General features: G+C 47.2%; 1 protein-coding gene across 1 annotated transcript in view; it reads left to right on the top strand.

The window, feature by feature from the left end:
- The first annotated feature begins 10,021 nt into the window (after positions 1-10,021).
- Positions 10,022-18,159, top strand: part of Frmpd1 (FERM and PDZ domain containing 1) — a 123,657-nt gene continuing 115,519 nt past the window's right edge. The window contains exon 1 of the mRNA XM_045141957.1: positions 10,022-10,074. The gene's annotated coding sequence lies outside the window, so the exon portion shown is untranslated. The remainder of the gene's footprint in view (positions 10,075-18,159) is intronic.

The following is an 18,159-nucleotide window of genomic DNA, read 5'->3' on the forward strand; positions in this document are numbered from 1 at the left end:
TGTGAGGTTTTTATTAAGTATTTTTATTTATTTGCAATGAGGTAGAGAGAGAATGGCAGTACCAGGTCCTCTTGTAACTGCAAAGGAACTCTAGATGGATGCAACACTTTGTGCATCTGGCTTTATGTGGATACTGGGGAACTGAACCTTGACTGGAAGGCTTTGCAAGCAAACACCTTTAACTACTGAGCTATCTCTCCAACCCCTGTGAATTTTTTTTTTTTTTTTGAGACAGGATCCCATGTTCTCAGGCTGGCCTCAACATTGTTATGTAGTTGAGAATGATGTTAAATTTTTGGATCCTCCTGCTTCTAGCTCCTGAGTGCTAAGATTATATTATTTATATTATAAGATTATATTATATTATTATAAGTGTGCACCATCATTCTAGGTTTATGTGGTATTAGGAATCAAACCCAGGGCTTCATGAATGCTAGGCAAGCAGTCTGCCACCTGAGCTGTACCCCCAGCCACTAGGCATGTGTTTTTAAGTTAATATACCATAGCAGTCAGATATTTATTTTTCAAGGTAGGGTCTCGCTGTAGCTCAGGCTGACCTGGAATTCACTATGTAGTCTCAGGATGGCCTCGGATTCACAGCGATCCTCCTACCTCTGCCTCCCGGGTGCTGGGATAAAAGGTGTGCGCCACCACTTCTGGCAGCAATCAGCATTTTTTACTTGGTAACTCAAATATTTTAAAGTGAAACAGCTTTTTTTCATGTTTTGGTCATTGCTGAGCTTACTTGATTTTTGCTCCATTTGATATTCGCATTATTTTCGTGTCCTCTGCTCTAGCGTATTTGTTAACCTTTCACTCACAGTTTCTGTCTTTGCACCTTTCGGTTAGCGCTATGGGATAGTTCTCCTTTCTCATCTTTCATATCATTAAATTAAATTAGTTTGCAGTGATGTTCGTTCTGTTTTTCATTCACTTCCACAATTGAAGTGTTGGTTTTTTTTAAATTTTATTTATTTTTATTTGAGACAGAGAGAAAGAATGAATGGGCACACTGGGGCCTTTAGCCACTGCAAACAAACTCCAGACATATGCGCCACCTTGTGCATCTGTCTTACGTGGGACCTGGAGAATTGAACCTGGGTCCTTAGGCTTCACAGGTAAGAGCCTTTCCCACTAAGCCATCTCTCCAGCCCTACTTGTGGGTTTTTTGGTTTTTTTTTTTGGTTTTTCAAGGTAGGGTTTCACTTTACCCCAGGCTGACCTAGAATTCACTATGTAGTCTCAGGGTAGCCTAGAACACATGACAATCCTCCTACCTCTGCTTCCTGAGTGTTGTAACTAAAGGCGTGCACCACCACACCCAGCTAAGTGTTTTATTTTTGTTGTTATTTTTCAAGGTAGGGTCTCACTCTAGCTCAGGCTGACTTGGAATTCACTATATAGTCTCAGGGTGGCTTTGAATTCACAGCGATCCTCCTACCTCTGCCTCCCAAGTGCTGAGATTAAAGACATGCACCACCACACCCAGCTTTTTTTTTTTTTTTTTTTTTTAAGTCCAGAGCAAATTTCACACTGGTAATCCCCCTACCTCACCCTCTTGAGTACTGGCATTACATATGTATACCACTATGAATGGCTGAAATACTTACATTTAACAATTATCTATTTGAGGCTATAGAGATGGCTTAGTGGTTAAGGCACTTGCCTATAGCCTAATTACCCAAGTTTGATTGCCCAGTATCCATGTAAAGCCAAATGCATAAAGTGGTGTATGCATCTAGAGTCTATTTGCAGCAGCTGGATGCTTGGCATACCATTCTCTCTGTCTCCTTTCTACTTCTCTCTGCTTGTAAATGAATAGTATAAAATAACTGGGCCCTACCCTACCTTGAAAGACCAAAATAAAAATAAAATAAAATATATTTTAAATTATATACTTAACTTCCCTAAAACCAGTTTTCCTTATTCTGATCATTTTTTTTCAAGCTGTACTTGAACTGCTTTAAAAACTTTTCTTTTAGGGCTAGAGAGATGACTGAACACTTAAGGCACTTGCCTACAGAGTCTATCGACCTGATTTTGGTTCCCCAGCACCCACATTAGCCAGATGCACAAGGGGGCGCACGCGTCTGGAGTTCGTTTGCAGAGGCTGGAAGCCCTGGCGTGCCCATTCTCTCTCTCTCCCTCTATCTGTCTTTCTCTCTGTGTCTGATGCTCTATGCTCTCAAATAAATAAATAAATAAATAAATAAATAAATAAGTTTAAAAAAAAGATTATTTTAGGCTGGGGAGATATCTCAGTGGACAAGAGTACTTGTCATTTAAGCCTGAGGGCCTGAGAGGGTCTGAGACTGTTTAATTCCCTAAGACCCACATTTAAAAAGCTGGGTATAGGGCTGGAGAGATGGCTTAATGGTTAAGGCGCATGCCTGTGAAGCCTAAGGACCCAGATTTGATTTTCCAGGTCCCACATAAGTCAGATGCACATGCATCTGGAGTCCATTTGCAGTGGCTAGAGGCCCTGGCATGCCAATTCTCCCTAAGGTGTGGCAAAGACATAACATTTGCTGGTCCTTCCATGACTGATTCTCAGGGCATATCCCCACCCACCTCCAGGAATCCCCAGCCACAGAGCCCAGCATCCAAGGCGGCCATTCACTGTTAGCTCTGCAGTGAACTGGGTGGGAGAGGGCATCAGCTGAAGGAAGCAGGCTTCGAATAATCTGCAGACAATTCCCCTGGAATTCTCATCCTAAGCGACTAAGGAATTTCTCCATAATGTACCTCGGTTACCTTCATCTTTTCCTGCTGAGACTAGAACTGGGCTACTCAGAAACCCTTGAATTTGAATCCCATTTCCAGCTCTGTGACCTCACGAAGACCATGTAACCTCTCTGAGCCAGTCTCACTCCTTCTCCATCTGCAAATAAGGAGCACAGTGTTTGCCCTACATAACAAAATCCAAGGAGCTGGCGAGGGAGGGAAATGAGAGGATGGCTCTGAGTATTAAAAACTGTACATTTCAGGGCTGGAGAGATGGCTCAGCGGTTAAGGTGCTTTCCTGCAAAGCCTAATGATCCTGGTTCAGTTCCCCAGTACCCATGTAAAGCCAGATGCACAAAGTGGCATATGCATCTGGAGTTTGTTTGCAGTGGCTGGAAGCCCTGGCTTGCCCATTCTCTTTCCCTCTGTCTCTCTTTCTCTCTTCTTGAAAAAAAAAAAGGTAAATTTCCTTGAAAGAGTAAAGGAGGTAAGAAAGTAGTGTTGGAGATGGTGGCATCTGTCCCTGGGGCCATGGGAATATGATGGGGCATGAAGTCTCTATCACCTAACAAATCCAGAGCAGAACAGGCTTTGCAAGCAAGCACCTTTAACTGTTGAGCCATTTTCCCAGCCCAAGTCTTGTTTCTATATCTTCATTTCTCTCCCTCTGTCTCTCTCTCTCTCTCTCACTCTCTCAATAGTTTCCTTGTCCTCAGAAGTGCTTTCTCATGATAACTGTCCAGTTTTTCTTGGGCAGAGGACAGCAGCATCATTCTAGGTGAATAGACAACGCTGTAGCTTCCTGAATCTCAAAGAACCATTCAGTGAAGAGCTCTGGAATCTTGGCTGCCATCAGATCTCATTCCCTGTTTTTATAGAGAGGAAACTGGAGCCCAGAGTACTGACTGACCATGAAGCAAGGGAGAGAGAGCCAGTCTAGAACTCTGGCATAGATCTCAGAACTATCTCTTTTTTGTTGTTTAATTTTTTTTTTTTTAATGGTAGGGTATATAGCTGAGGCTGGTCTCAAACTTGGGACCCTCTTGCCTCAGCCTCCTGAGTGATGGGATTAAAAGACTACCCTGTCACATCTGGCTGAGACAGAGCCATTTCCAGTGGTTTTTCTGCAATACAATTGGCAGTCCATGGTAGATTACCAAAGGCCAATGAAATGGCCTTCACTATAGTTCTGCAATAAGAAGTCCTTGAAGGGGGCTAGAGAGATGGCTCAGCAGTTAAAGACACTTGCAAAGCCTGATGGCCTGGGTTCGATTCTCCAACATCCTCATAAAGCCAGATGCACAAGGTGGCAGATGTATCTGGAGTTCATTTGCAGGGGCAAGAGGACCTGACATACTCATACTCACATTCTCTCTCTGTGTCTGCCTCTCTCTCAAATAAATAAATAGATAGATAAACTTTATAAATATGAAAATTATAAATATTTATGAATATTATTTTATTTCTTTATTTGAGGAGAGAAAGAATAGGAGCATCAGGGCCTCTAGCCACTGCAAACAAACTCTAGATGCATGTTCCTCCTTGTGCATCTGGCTTATGTGGGTACTGGGGAATTGAACCTGGTTTCTTAAGCTTCATAGGCAAGTGCCTTAAATGCTAAGCCATATCTCCAGCTCCTTTTTTTTTTTTGTTTTAAAGAACTCCTTAAATATCAGCCAAACTTTTGCATTCCTTATTCAGGCTGATTTTGTATTAAAATCATTCCTCTTTCAAATAGCTTAAGACTATGGTAGGCACTCGATGAGATTGAACGAATTAATGAATAAATGACCAGGTCTATGAGGAAATCATGTTATAACCAGATGTGGTGGCACATGTCCTTAGTTCCAGCACTCAGGAGGCAGAGGTAGGAAGATTGCCGAGTTCAAGGGCAGCCTTGGGGCTACAGAGTGAGTTTGAGGTCAGTCTGGGCTAGAGTGAGTTCCTGCACTGAAAACAAGACCAAAATAATCATATTAATAATAATAAAATAAAAAATAAATGTCATTTTAGATTGGAAAGATAACTGTGCCCATGAGTGAAAGGACTGTGTCAGTGGAAGAGCACTTCTAGAGATACTTTCCTGTCCTGTTTCTAGACCACTGAGAGTCTGTTCATCCACTCTGCTTCTCATTAATTTGGGGTGAAGGCACTAAAATTGACAATATATTTGTATTCTGGCATTCTTATTAAATATTTGTAACCTCTGATATTAAAATACTACTCCATACAAAAATGACAGGGGGGCTGGAGAGATGGCTTAGCGCTTAAGCACTTGCCTGTGAAGCCTAAGGACCCCGGTTCAAGGCTCGATTCCCCAGGTCCCACGTTAGCCAGATGCACAAGGGGGCACACATGTCTGGAGTTCGTTTGCAGAGGCTGGATGCCCTGGCATGCCCATTCTCTCTCTATCTTCTCTATCTATCTATCTATCTATCTATCTATCTATCTATCTATCTACCTCTTCCTCTGTCTGTCGCTGTCAAATAAATAAATAAAAACAAACAAACAAAAAAAATGACAGGGCCAGGTGATTTTTTTTTTTTTAGACATATGGAATTTGATCATTTGGAGGGATAGCAGAAACTTGTCCTAAACCACTGCAGACAGTTAATGCTGAAATTTGAAGCAGTAAACCATTCTATTTTGAGAACAATAGATGTGCAGTCAGGAAGAGCTGGGTATTCTAAGAAGGAAATTGTATAGAACAGCTCACTATTAAGTCAGATTTGAGAAGTATGTGGATGCAAGGAAGATTAAATACAGATCAAGGGAAGGTATGGGTACTTAGCAGATGACAAATGGCACACACTGCCTTAGAGAGAGCAAACTTTTAGCTGAAATGGTACTTAAGGGAAATAAATTCAAACCTCAGATGTTTCAGTCAGGAAATCTCATTAGGATGCAACGCAGCTTCTCATGATGGGTTATTACATAGTGTCACTAAAAAAAGGAGTGACATCTGAGAAGGACAAGGCCCAACCGAATAGCAGTCTTGCTATATTTTGTTCTATATCAATAGCACATCAGTTGATGCTATCCTGTCATCAGAAATGGCTCTTCTGTGAGACAAAAATGAAGATTCCATGTGATTTATACTTAAATAACAGCTGTTAGGGTAAAACTCTTTTGAAGACCTTATGTATTTTTTATTGGTGGATTTATTCATCCATTCAAATATATATATGGAATTCTAGGAAGACAAAAAAGAATGAGATACTGTCTTTTTTTTTTCCAGGAGGTTTCAAGGAGAAAGACATACTGGTAAACCGTTGCAATGGGAGTGCTGGGGGCTTTACTTGATGTAAGTGCAAGTGTAACCGAGGCACAAAGGGCGACTGGGAAGACTTGATGGAAGAGAAAATAATTTTGACCAGCATTTAAAGGAAGAAGAGTTTGTCTCTGAGGTGGAGGTAGAAGTGGGGGGCTGAGGATGGCTCCTGGAAGGGGATGAGGGCGCATAAAGTCTTTAGCAGGAAGGGATTTAGAGTCCCATGTGAATCTCCGAGCAGCCACTTCAAAGCCCTGGAATCTTAGTGAGCTACTTACTTCTTGGGGGCCTCAGTTTCCTTCTCTACAAATGGACAGAGCAATCCACACTGCATGTAATGATTATTCAAAAAGTTGCGTGGGGCGGGGGCTGGGCTTTTTCAAGGTAAGATCTCATTCTAGCCCAGGCTCACCTGTAACTCACTCTGTAGTCCCAGGCTGGCCTCAAACTCCTATCTCTGCCTCCTGAGTGCTGGGATTAAAGGCGTGCACCACCATGCCTGGTTGAAAAGTTGCATTTTTATACCATTACCAGGTTGTAGGCATTATTATACTCCCTTCTCAAAGGAGGTAACCTAGAACTGAGATGATGGAACTTCTCCCAAAATTACACAGGTGAAAAGGTGGCAGCACTGGGATTTGAACCCAGAGAGCTTGGCTCAGTGCTACATTCTTAGCACTGTGTGTATATCCTTTACTGCACAATGAAGCCTAGGAACATAACATGCAAGTCTGGGGTACATCAAGACGGGGCTGTGGCCGTAGCCGATTGGAAAGCCAAGCCAATGAAAGCTGATCATTGGGTCAGGACGAACAGTGGAGGTGTCTTCAGGAGAGCGACTTGCCAGATTTGTCATTTGAAAAGCTTCACAGCAACATGAGAAGGATGGATGACAAATAGGCAAGATTAAAAGTAGTTGCTTCACACTTCCCAAGAAATAGCAAGGTTTTGGGCTGGAGAGTTGACTTAGTGGTTAAGGCACTTGCCTGTGAAATCTGGGGATCCAGGTTCGAATCCCCAGCACCCATGTAGAACCAGATGCACAAGATGGCACATGCATCTGGAGTTTGGTTGCAGTCCTGGAGGCCCTGGTACACTCATTCTCTCTTCTGCATCTTTCTTCCCCTCTTTCAAATAAATGAATAAAAAAAAATGGCAAGGCTCTAACTGAGGCAAGAGCCTAAGGGAGGTAAGAGACATGCCTAAGAGGTGTTAGGGAGAGTGGACTGGGCTTAGTAGTGTCCATTAGGAGGTGAGAGCTAGGAAGGGGGGAGAATCTAAGATTTCCCCTTGGTTTTGATCCCTATGGGAGGATGGTCCCACCACTAGTAGAGACAGGGAAGTATAATTTAGGGGAAGGATGTGAGTTTGGTTTTGGATGTTTCAGTACTGAATCTCTGGAGGGGCATTCAGGAGATGTCAAGCAGCCATGTGTGTCTGGATTTCAAGCACAGAAGAATGTCTGGGCTTAAGTCACTCAGCACATAGCCATCAGACTCAGAAGGACAAATATAAATACATGTTTCCTCTCATATGTGCAATCATATATATATATACATATAGTCTATATTATATCATATATACATTATATGTGTGATTTGAAAATGGAAGGGAAGAGGAATGAGACTAGGCAGGGGCACAAGAGAGAGTACTGGGGGAGGGGGTAATATTGTCAAAGTACATGATATACCTGAATGAAAATATCACTTTACACAATGAATATACTCTAATAAAATTTGTTGAAAAGAGTCATACATGAGAGTAAGAGTGAAGAAAGACAAACGTCCAATGGGGGAGGGAGGCTTGTGGATCCTCAGCATCTGCCAAGGTGGAAGGAGAAACTGCAAAGGAGGCAGGGAATGAAGAGCAATCACACTGACGGCCCCCACAGAGCAGGCTCTCTGGAACCAGAGGTGACAGTGTTGTACAGAACTGCACAAAGCACGACTTGGGGAGATGGTTCAGTGGATGGAGCATGAGTAACCGAGCTTGGATCCCCAGCAGCCAAAGAGCATAGGAATCCTTCAGCCCTTAGCCTGGTATGATGGTGCATGCCTTTGATCCCAGCACTCTGGAGGCAGAGGTAGGAGGATCACCATGAGTTCAAAGCCACCCTGAGACTCCATAGTGAATTCCAGGTCAGCCTGAGCTAGAGTGACACCCTACATTGAAAGCCTGGAAGCCTTGGGATGATGCAAAAAAAAAAAAAAACAGATCCTTCAGCCCCAAATTCATGATTGTAGATTGCTGGACATGGAGAGAAAATCAAGTGCTGGATACCCAGGAGAATCTTACAGAGATGAGCCACTTAAGAGAAAGTTGCTAGATAGAGGCCTGAACTCAGGAAGGAAGAATAGAAAGCAGGAAGGTGCTGGAGTGTCTGTATTCATCCAGGACACGCTGGCTCCAAAGTTCTGAAATTCTCCTCACCTCATTAGGGATCACATAAGTCTGTGTTCAATTTGATGGCTAGAATGGCCTAACATGCCAGTCTCACAGCGCCCCTTCCGTTCCCCAAACTCCCGTGAACCTATCTGCATTGAGAGCAAGGTCGGTGACCACTGACCAGAAATGCTTCCCTCTGCTCCCCTGCGTCAGCTCTCAACTCCTGCACACGCAGTGGGGTCTGTGTCATCTTGGGGTGTTTATTCTGAGCCTCTGCCCGGAATGTGCTCTCCATACCTTTCCCTTCCATTAGCCAATTCCAACTGGCTTTTCAGGTTTTTGTTTTTATTTTTTTATTTATTTGAGACAGAGGGGGCGGGGGGGAGAGGGAGAGAGAGAGAATGGGCCCACCAGGGTTTCTAGCCACTGCAAATGAACTCCAGATGCATGTGCCACCTTGTGTATCTGGCTTATGTGGGCCTTTGGCTTTGCAGGTAAATACCTTATTACCTGCAAAGCCACCTCTCCAGTCCCCCAGGTTTTTGTTTAGGGGGTGGTGTCCGCTCCAGCAGGCAGTGGAGCCCTGGAAGCCTTGGGATGATGCCATCGTTAAGGGAGCCCAACTGTACGAAGAGTCACTAGATTGTACTTGCCCCAAAGACGAGGATTATATTTTACTGGAGGCCATACCTCCAAGTGTCTATCACATAGCATGGGTCTGCAGGCGTTTCGTAGCTATTTCAGCAGCAGGAGTTCCTGGACAGAGACATGCATCCAGGTAAGACGGGAAGAGAGGTGTAGGGCTCAAACTGGAAATTGAGTGACTTAGCCTAGGGAGTCAGGAGTGAGTGCAGATTCCCTGGGCACCCTAACCACTTAGGGGTACTAGGTTTAAGGAGCCCTCCAGTAGAGCAAGAAGGGGGGATGGAGAGATGCGAGGAGAGCTGGGAGAGTGAGGGTACCCAGGGAGGAAAGAGTGGACAGGGGAAGTGAGCGGTCCACAGTGTCCAAAGTGGACCCACCCCCTCCTTCGCTTAACCTGAGGACCCCGGGGCTGCGGGGCGGCGCGGGGGGGGGGGGAGGCTCTCGGCTAAGGGTGGGGACCACAGGGAAGACTAGGAATCATGTGTGTTCCGTAGGGTCTCCCCGCCAAGGAGCCTAGAAAGGCAGGGGGTGGGAAGGCGGTCATTGTGGGTTCCAGTTCTGGCTTGACCGTCATGAGTCTGGGTGACCTTGGGGAGTCTCTTTCCTCTCCAGGCCTCAGTGTCCCCGCGGGTCCTGGGAGGAAGGCCGGCGGAGGCAGCGGGGGGTTGGGGGTGGCAGCGGGACCGCCCACTGCGGAGGGCGAGCCGGGACCTCCGGAGCCCCTCGTGGCGGGCGCGCGCGCGCGCGGGGCTCCTCCCCCGGGGCGGGGGTCGCGGTGCCGGCAGCCGGCGTCCCCGCAGCTGCAGCCTCAGCACCTGCCGCCGCCAGACGGCGCGGGCGCGGCCGGGCCCGGCGCCCCCTCCTCCCTGCCCTCCTCCCTCCCCGCGGGCTGCAGCCGCGGCACGGGAGGCGGAGCCCGAGCCGAGCCCGAGCCGAGCCGCTGCCCGAGCCGGGCCCGCTCCCGTGCCCGCCGCTGGGCGGGGCGCCCCCGGGCCCCGAGCTTCCAGCCCGCCGGCTCCGCGTCCTCGCGGGCCGCACCTCCCCTGCAGGTAAGGGCGAGGCCCCGGCCCCGGCGCCGGCGCCGCAAAGTTTTTGCGGGGATTCCCGGGTGCCCACGCCCCAGGCCTGTGCCCCTCGCTTCCTCCGCGCCGCCCTCCACGGTGCGCTCCGCATGCACCGCCGGTGCCCGGGGTAAGGGGGTGGGGTGGCGGGACGGGGACCCGAGCCCCGTGTCCTCACGCCCTCACGCCCCGCAGATCTCCCCCCGCCCCATCTCAGCCCCCGGCTGGCTCCGGACCTGCACCGCGGGATCGATGAGTGGCTTAAGTTCCCGAGATCCGCGCGGTTAGTTAGTGGAAGAGCCGCGAGCCCCTACCCGAGCCTGGATTCAGATGCGGTCGCCGCCGCAGCCAACTTTCTGAGTGACCCTCACGGGACCCTGCTGTGACCTCGACAGCCACTTCTGGACCCGAGAAGGGTTCCCCGGGGACGCTCAGCTGAAGCGCGGTGCCCGGGAGTCGAGGGGCAGGGCGCCCCACTGTCTCAGCTCCAGGGTTCGCGGAAGAGTGGAGGAGACTGTTGGCACCCACAGAAGCCAGTCTGGAGAGGGGGGGCGCGGGGTGTCACGTCTCTAGCCCCGGGACAGTCTCTGCTGAGCTGTAAGAGAGGTGTGGAGGCACCCTGGGAGTAGAGGAAGCTCTGGGGATCGTTAATCGGGGCTCTGCGTTCTAGAGGCGCCTCTGCCATCACCCAGACTGTGTGACCTTGGGCAAGTCGCCTGCCTCTAAGCCAGGGCGCAAGTAGTGTACACTAGGTGTTCCCTCGGAGCAGCTGTGTGCTGCACAGAGGGGGGGGGGCGGGTCTCAAGGACTAAAGCGTTTGGGTGGAGGCATTATTTCATCAAGCATCCATCCAGCAGTGGCCAAGGGGTGTTCAGGAAATAAAGCAAGCAGCGGCGGTTTGCTTCGGGAGTCTCTCGGGCATGGCAAGGGCTGGTCTCCTGCCACGCTTTGGACCGTCATAAAATATTCAAAGACGTAATGATTTGTTTTCAAAGCGGCTTGTAGTTCAGGAAATGTTTCTGTTTGTGAGGTAGTTGTTTTATTGTTTGTTTGTTGTGATTTTTATACTTTTTTTTTTTTTTCGGTGCTGAGGACCCAACCCAGGGCCTTGCATTTATTTGCTAGGCAAGTGCTCATCCACTGAGCTGAACCCCTAACCTGTGCCAAAAAAAAAAAAAATCAAGGGAAAAAAAATGCACTGTTTTAGAAGTCCCAACAGAGAAGCCGCATCTGCTTATTCCTAGTCTAAGGCAATGGTTTCCAATTCGGACCACTTCGAATTGCTCTAAATCAGGCATTGCCTGGTGGGTGTTCCGTATAGGAGTGGCTGGAGAAGCCTTCCATTCAGTAAGTACCTGTTTTTCCAGGACATTTTGCAGCCAGAGCAAAATCAAGTATAAGATACTCGGAGATGAGCTTTGATCTTTTGCCCAATATCCTGTTCATCTTGTGCTGCAATTAGTGTCTCCCTGGTGTGTATATGAAATGCATTACTATGAAAAGATTCCCATGGAGGTGATTTTATTATTTTATTTCCTTCCTAGACATCCTGGTTTTCAGTTTCAAGCTTTATGAAGTCAGAGAGCTGGGGAGAGTGTGTTGGGTGACTGGCGCAGAGTTGGGCTACAGGCGTTTGCCTTTCTCGAGTGACACTCTGAGCTGTCCAGAACCTTTTCTCTCTCAGGCGCATTCAGATTCCCCTCTTCATTCTTTCGCGCTTCTGTAAGTACTTTCTCAGCACCCATCCTGGAAGAAACAAACGTGAAAGTTACGTGGCAGGTTCTTCCCTGCCAGAAGCGCAGGTCCTCATGAGGAATAGAGGGTTATACTACAGGGCTTCTGAGGACAGGAGGGTGGTGAGGTCCAGCTGAGAGTTGGAGAAATCCACACACTGAAAGGTGGATGGAAGAAGAGGGTTTATTGATTTGTTTGGATCAATTTATTTCTTTATTTATTAGTTATGTACACAGTGTGTATATACAGCCATGTTGGTACCATCATTAGCCTCCTTCCTGTCCTTCCCCCTCCACAGGGGAATGTGGGTCGTGCATTGTGGGGGTATAGCCATCAGTTATGGGTAAGAGGCAATATCTCTGTGCATAATGTCCCAACATGTGACTCTAGCAATCCTTCCGCCGCCTCTTCGGCAAATTTCCCTGAGCCATGATGGGTTCGTTTTTAGGTCTACTTCAGTGAGGAGGTCTTGGGAACCTCTGAGTCTCTGGATATCTGGTTTGGTAGGAGTTGAGTGTTCTCTGTGTCTATCTCCTTCACCCTTGATAAATTTATTGACCACTTCCGTACATATCCACAAGGTCTCCTATCATAAGCCCTTCCAACTACATGCCGCATACCTCTTCCATGGAAACCCCACTTCCTTCCATCCAGTAGCACCTCAGCTGATGGAAAGGAAGGAGAAAACCAGCTCTAAATTCAAGGGATTGAGATGAACTAGGGAAGCTTTTGACACGGGTGGGAACAGTGAGGCTGGTGGAAGGAAGCACAAAACAGGCAGAATCCTCCAGAAGCAGGTGACGATGGGAAGAAGTTCTACTGCCTCCAGATCTGGCTTTCAGTCTCTGCTGGCTTTGGGATTTGGCCTCTGAGCCTCACTGTTCTAATGTGTCAAAGGTGCATAATGGTAATTCCCAATATGCAAGATTAAATGAAGTCATGTGTAAAAGTGCCTAGCATGGTGTTTTCATATAGTAACTGTGTGGTTAATGTCAGTTCTTATTTATTTATATTTTGGTGGGCTCATGGGTAAGTTCGTCACATTGCAGAGTTTAAAAATGGTGCCTTTGGGGCTGGAGAGATGGCTTAGTGGTTAAGCGCTTGCCAGTGAAGCCTAAGGGCCCCGGTTCGAGGCTCGGTTCCCCAGGTCCCACGTTAGCCAGATGCACAAGGGGGCGCACGCGTCTGGAGTTCGTTTGCAGAGGCTGGAAGCCCTGGCGCGCCCATTCTCTCTCTCTCCCTCTATCTGTCTTTCTGTGTCTGTCGCTCTCAAATAAATAAAAATTTAAAAAAAAATGGTGCCTTTTATAGCTGGGCGTGGTGGTGCACGCCTTTAATCCCAGCACTCCGGAGGCAAAGGTAGGAGGATAACCAAGAGTTCGAGGCCACCCTGAGACCACATAGTGAATTCCAGGCCAGCCTGAGCTAAAATGAAACTCTACCTGGGGAAAAAAAAAATGGTGCCTTTTGTCTCAGCTTGCTCATTGCCTCAGAAGAACCTCTCTACCAGAAGAGAGCCTCTGTGACAAGGTTGTGTGTTCTCTCAGGGGCACCTCTTGATTCCAGAGACAAGGACTTTTGGTTATCTGGAGGGTGCTCACATCAGATACCAGTGTTCTGCAAATACTTTTAGGTGGTGAAAGCTATAGACGGGTTGATCAGAAGACTCAGTCCCTACTTCCCCTAGGCTTGTCACTATGTGCCCAAGGACCCAAGTGGCCAGGGCAAGAGGGTGAAGAGCAGTGATGCCTTATTGCCAGGGCAGCCCTGCACGGCACTGCCCCTCACTTGTTCATTCAACAGTTATTCATAGAACAGCTGCTGGGTGCCAAAAAATTCTTCTAGGCACCTCAGGAATTCATTGGAACAAAAAGCAAGGTCGCAAGCTGAGTGTGGTGGCGCACACCGTTAATCCCAGTACTCGTGAGGCAGAGGTAGGAGGATCACTGTGAGTTTGAGGCTAGCCTGGGCCAGGGTGAGACCCTACCTCGAAAACCCCCAAAAAACCCCACCACCAACAAAAAAGCTTTCTGAAGTGTACATTCTCACTGGAGAAACCTAATAAACAATTATGTAAACTAGGCAATTGAGGGTTGCAATGAAGGCTAGGAAGCAAATGTGCAGGGCAATGTGGGCCTAAGTCCCCGAGAGCCTCAGGAAAGGAAGGGCTTTGAAAGGACTGTCCTGAGGTTTTGTGGAAAAGAATGCCAAGTCTGGGTTTGCAGACTGGCCCCTCCTTTAATTACACATATTCTATTTTTTTAAAATATTTATTTCAGAGAGAGGGGGAGAGAGAGAGAGACAGAAAGAGAGAGAGTGTGTGTGTGTTTGGGCATATCAGGGTCTCTAGCTGCTGCAAATGAATTGCAGATGGATGCACTACCTTGTAAATCTGGGATTACTTGGGTACTGGGGAATCAAACCCAGGCTGTCAGGTTTTGCAAGCAAGTGCCTTTTTACCACTGAACCATCTCTCTAGCTCACATATTCTGTCTTTAGTCTCCTGGTGTTCTGTTTCTTCATCTGTACAGGAGGGAGAGTATCAGTACCTGCCCGACAGGTTTCTTGTGAGAATTAGCATCGCTACATGTAAAGTGCTTAGAAGAGCTGGACATATGGCAAGCACCAAATAGAAGTTAACTTAAGGGAAGAGGGACTTTTCCAGGTAGAGGCAACAGTGCATGTCAAGACCTGGGCACCTGAAAGGGCTTTGCATATTCTTAGATGAGACTGCCAGATACTATCTCCAGAGTGGGTTGTCTGCCTCTTTAACAAAGAACTGTGTCTCAGGAATTCTGTGGAAACATAGCCTGGTCACAGGACTCACCGGCAACATTAGTCCCAGAGAGTGAGCTGCTCTGCTTGGAGCCATTGCACAATGGACTCTCTTCTCTAAGACCTCTTGCCCTCCTTCCCTCTTACTCTCCCTCTCTCTTTCCCCTTCGCCTTTCCTCTCCTCATCCTCTGCCATCGTCTCCTACTCCATCTCTCTGCACCCCTCTCTTGCTACAAGCCTGTCAGAGTAGTGCTCCTCAGGTGCTCACTGGTGTATGAAGGGAAAGTGTGCAGGGACTGAGTCCCTGGATCCACCAACCCTGGTGCCTGCCCAGCCTGCTGGCCATCCGATACCCTGAATCATCATGCCCTCCTGCTACAGCAGGGGAGGGTAGTTACCTTCAGGAGAATTGTCTAGGACTTTGATCCATCCTTTATTCCCTCCTTACTATGGTGCGGTCATTGTACTTCCAAAGTTTCTCTCAAACATGCTCTCATCCTTCCAGTCTCTCTGAACATCAGGCCTGCAATGCAAATCTGGGGCTGGGGAGATGGCTTGGTGGGTAAGAGCACTTGCTGTGCAAGCCTGAGCTCAGATCTCTGGAACTCACATAAAGTTGGGCATGGTAGCACATGTTTGTAATCCCACTGGGCTGACTGAAAGATGGGAATCAGAGACCGAATGCCTGGAAGTTCACAGGCCAGCTACCCTGGCGTGTGCAGCAGTGAATAAGAGACCCTGTCTTAAAGCAAGATGGAAGGTGAGGACCAATACCTGAGGTTGGCCTTTGATCTCACACTCACACCATGGCATTCTCTCCTTCTCACATACACACATACTCTAAAAACTGGAGCTTTGATCCCATTATGACTCTTCAGTGGATCCTGTGCTGGACGTCCAGAATCCTCAGCCTGGCCCCACTGTCTCCACTCTTCTCTCTGATCTCTGCTCCTTCACTCTCTTCTCCTCTTTCAGACCCTCATCCTGCATCCCCTGTCCCTTTGCCCCTCTATCTGGCTTCTGTCTGGCATGTGCCAGGGTTTTCATTAACCCTTGACCTCCCACTGTCCTTCGTAGAACTCACAGAGAAGCAATTGCTGTCAGCTTAAAAAATTTTGTTTGGTTATTTGTGTAGATGCCTGCAGTCCTCTATTTTATTATTTTTTTTCCTTGGTTTTTCTTTTTTTATTTTTTTTTCTCATTTTCATTTATTTATTTGAGAGTGACAGGGAGAGAAAGAGGCAGAGAGAAAGAGAGAGAATGGGCGCACCAGGGCTTCCAGCCACTGCAAACGGACTCCAGACACGTGCCCCCCCCCCTTGTGCATCTGGCTAACGTGGGTCCTGGGGAATCGAGCCTTGAACCAGGGTCCTTAGGCATCACAGGCAAGCGCTTAACTGCTAAGCCATCTCTCTAGCCCTTTCCTTGGTTTTTCGAGGTAGGGTCTCACTCTAGCTCAGGCTGACCTGGAATTCACTAGGTAGTCTCAGGGTGGCCTTGAATTTACCGTGTTTCATCTACCTCTCTGCCTCCTGAGTGCTGGGATTAAAGGTGTGCGCCGCCGCGCCCGGCTTGCAGTCCTCTAGAAGCCTCGGGAATGGCAGGAGCAGTGTTTTACTTCTTACCACCCCACAGCCCTTTTCATGGCGCCTAGCTCAAGTGCTAGCCTCATTATGATCTTGCTGTTCTAGCCTGACAAAAGCCTGTGATTTTCCCGAGATTGGAAGTGGTTTTAGTGAAGCCGGAAACGCAGTGCTTCTGCATAGGGGTTGATGTGGTCCTCAGCTGAACTCGCCTGTGCCATGCTGATGCCTCCAAACTGGGCCTGCACTCACCAAAGAGCAGATGCAGCCTCAAAAATAAGCCCGGATATGGAATTTAGCTTTGCAGTATTTATATTATTCCATACCAAAAATCTCCTATGGAAAGCTTTCAAATCTGAAATGTGCCTATGTACCTAGTACCATTCAATACATACAATTTTGATTTATGCACAGCTGTTATATTAATACAATAGTCTAATATATACACTAAGGTTATTGTATGTGCATGGAAGCAGTTATAACACTGGCAGATATGAGGGTTTTAAAAAAATTTTTTAATTAACTGTCTGGACTGGAGAGATGGCTCAGCAGTTAAGGCACTTGCCTGTAAAGCTTAACAATCTCTGGTCGACTCCCCAGTACCCATGTAAAGCCAGGTGCACAGTGGTACATGCATCTGGAGTTTGTTTGCAGAGGCTGGAGGCCCTGGTGTGCCCATTCATTCTCTCATTCTCCCTCTTTTCTATCTCTCTCTGCTTGCAAAGAAAGAAAAAAAAGAAATATTTGAAATTAACTGAAGGACAGTAGGAAGCCATGTTTGGCGTTTTGCCAATCGATGTCAGACAGTAGCCTTTCTTTTGACTGAAGTGACAGTGTTTTCAGGACTCATCTGATGTTTGGAGACCTTTTTGTCAGTGTTTAAAAAATGGTTCAGGCTTCCAGTTATTTTCCAAGCCATCTGCTAAATGATATGTGCCCTTAACACTGTTTTTTTTGGGGGGTGGTGGAATACACAAACTAATCACAGACTAGTGAAAAGAGATAGCAATAAATCTAAAAGAGTGAGAGTATGTTCTTTTGCCCTCTCTTGAGGAATGATCCTGGAACTCAGCAGTTTCAGTAACAGGGTAACATGGCACATTTTCAAAATCCTGAACGGAAAGAGCTTCAGAGGAATTCATCCGGATGCAATAGTGCGTTGATCTCTGAGATTTTGACTTAAGAGAAGACAGATGTGCAGACAGATGAGAGATGCTGTGCTTCCTGTCCAGAGTAAGCGGAATACGGCATGTAGGCGACAGCCTCCCAAACCCGCGGTAACGTCCGCCGCCGTGGAACACCCAGCCCGTGGCTAACTTGTGGATGTTAACACATTACACTGCTGAGTTACTTCTCTGTTGTCTTCTTTGTGGCAAATGTAGAATGCAGAAGAATGCAAAAGAAAAAGCAATTCTTGAAATAAAGATGAGAAGGCCATTTAATTTGTTCTCATGAAAATAATTGAGCAGGTACCTGAAGTCTTTATGCCCTCTGATTTTCCCTGGAAATGAACAGCAAACCTAGGCTGTCTGAGGCTCTCAGAGCCTGTGCATGCTCTGTTGGCCACTGGTCAGGTTGGAAAGTGATGACTTATAAAGAAGTGTGCTTTCTCTCTTTCTTGCTTCCTTGGGGTAGAGAACATTTTGTATATAGGGCTAGGAAGAATTCATTGTTTCTACTTCTTCTTCCTCTTCTTTTTTTTTGGGGGGGGGGGCTGGTTGGTTTTTTTGAGGTAAGGTCTCACTCTAGCTCAGGCTGACATGGAATTCACTATATAGTCTCAGGGTGGCCTTGAACTCATGGCGATCCTCCTACCTCTGCCTCCCGAGTGCTGGGATTAAAGGCATGCGCCACCATGCCTAGCCTGATTGTTTCTTCCTAAGACTCATTTCTGGGTAGTCTCTGTGCTCCGTTTTCCACAAAACTGTATAGGTAAGTTTCTTAATGTGAGTATCCTTGTCATATGCCAAAAAGCTAGAT

The sequence above is a fragment of the Jaculus jaculus genome, chromosome 1, assembly GCF_020740685.1.
Source record: "Jaculus jaculus isolate mJacJac1 chromosome 1, mJacJac1.mat.Y.cur, whole genome shotgun sequence".
Lineage (NCBI taxonomy): Eukaryota > Metazoa > Chordata > Mammalia > Rodentia > Dipodidae > Jaculus > Jaculus jaculus.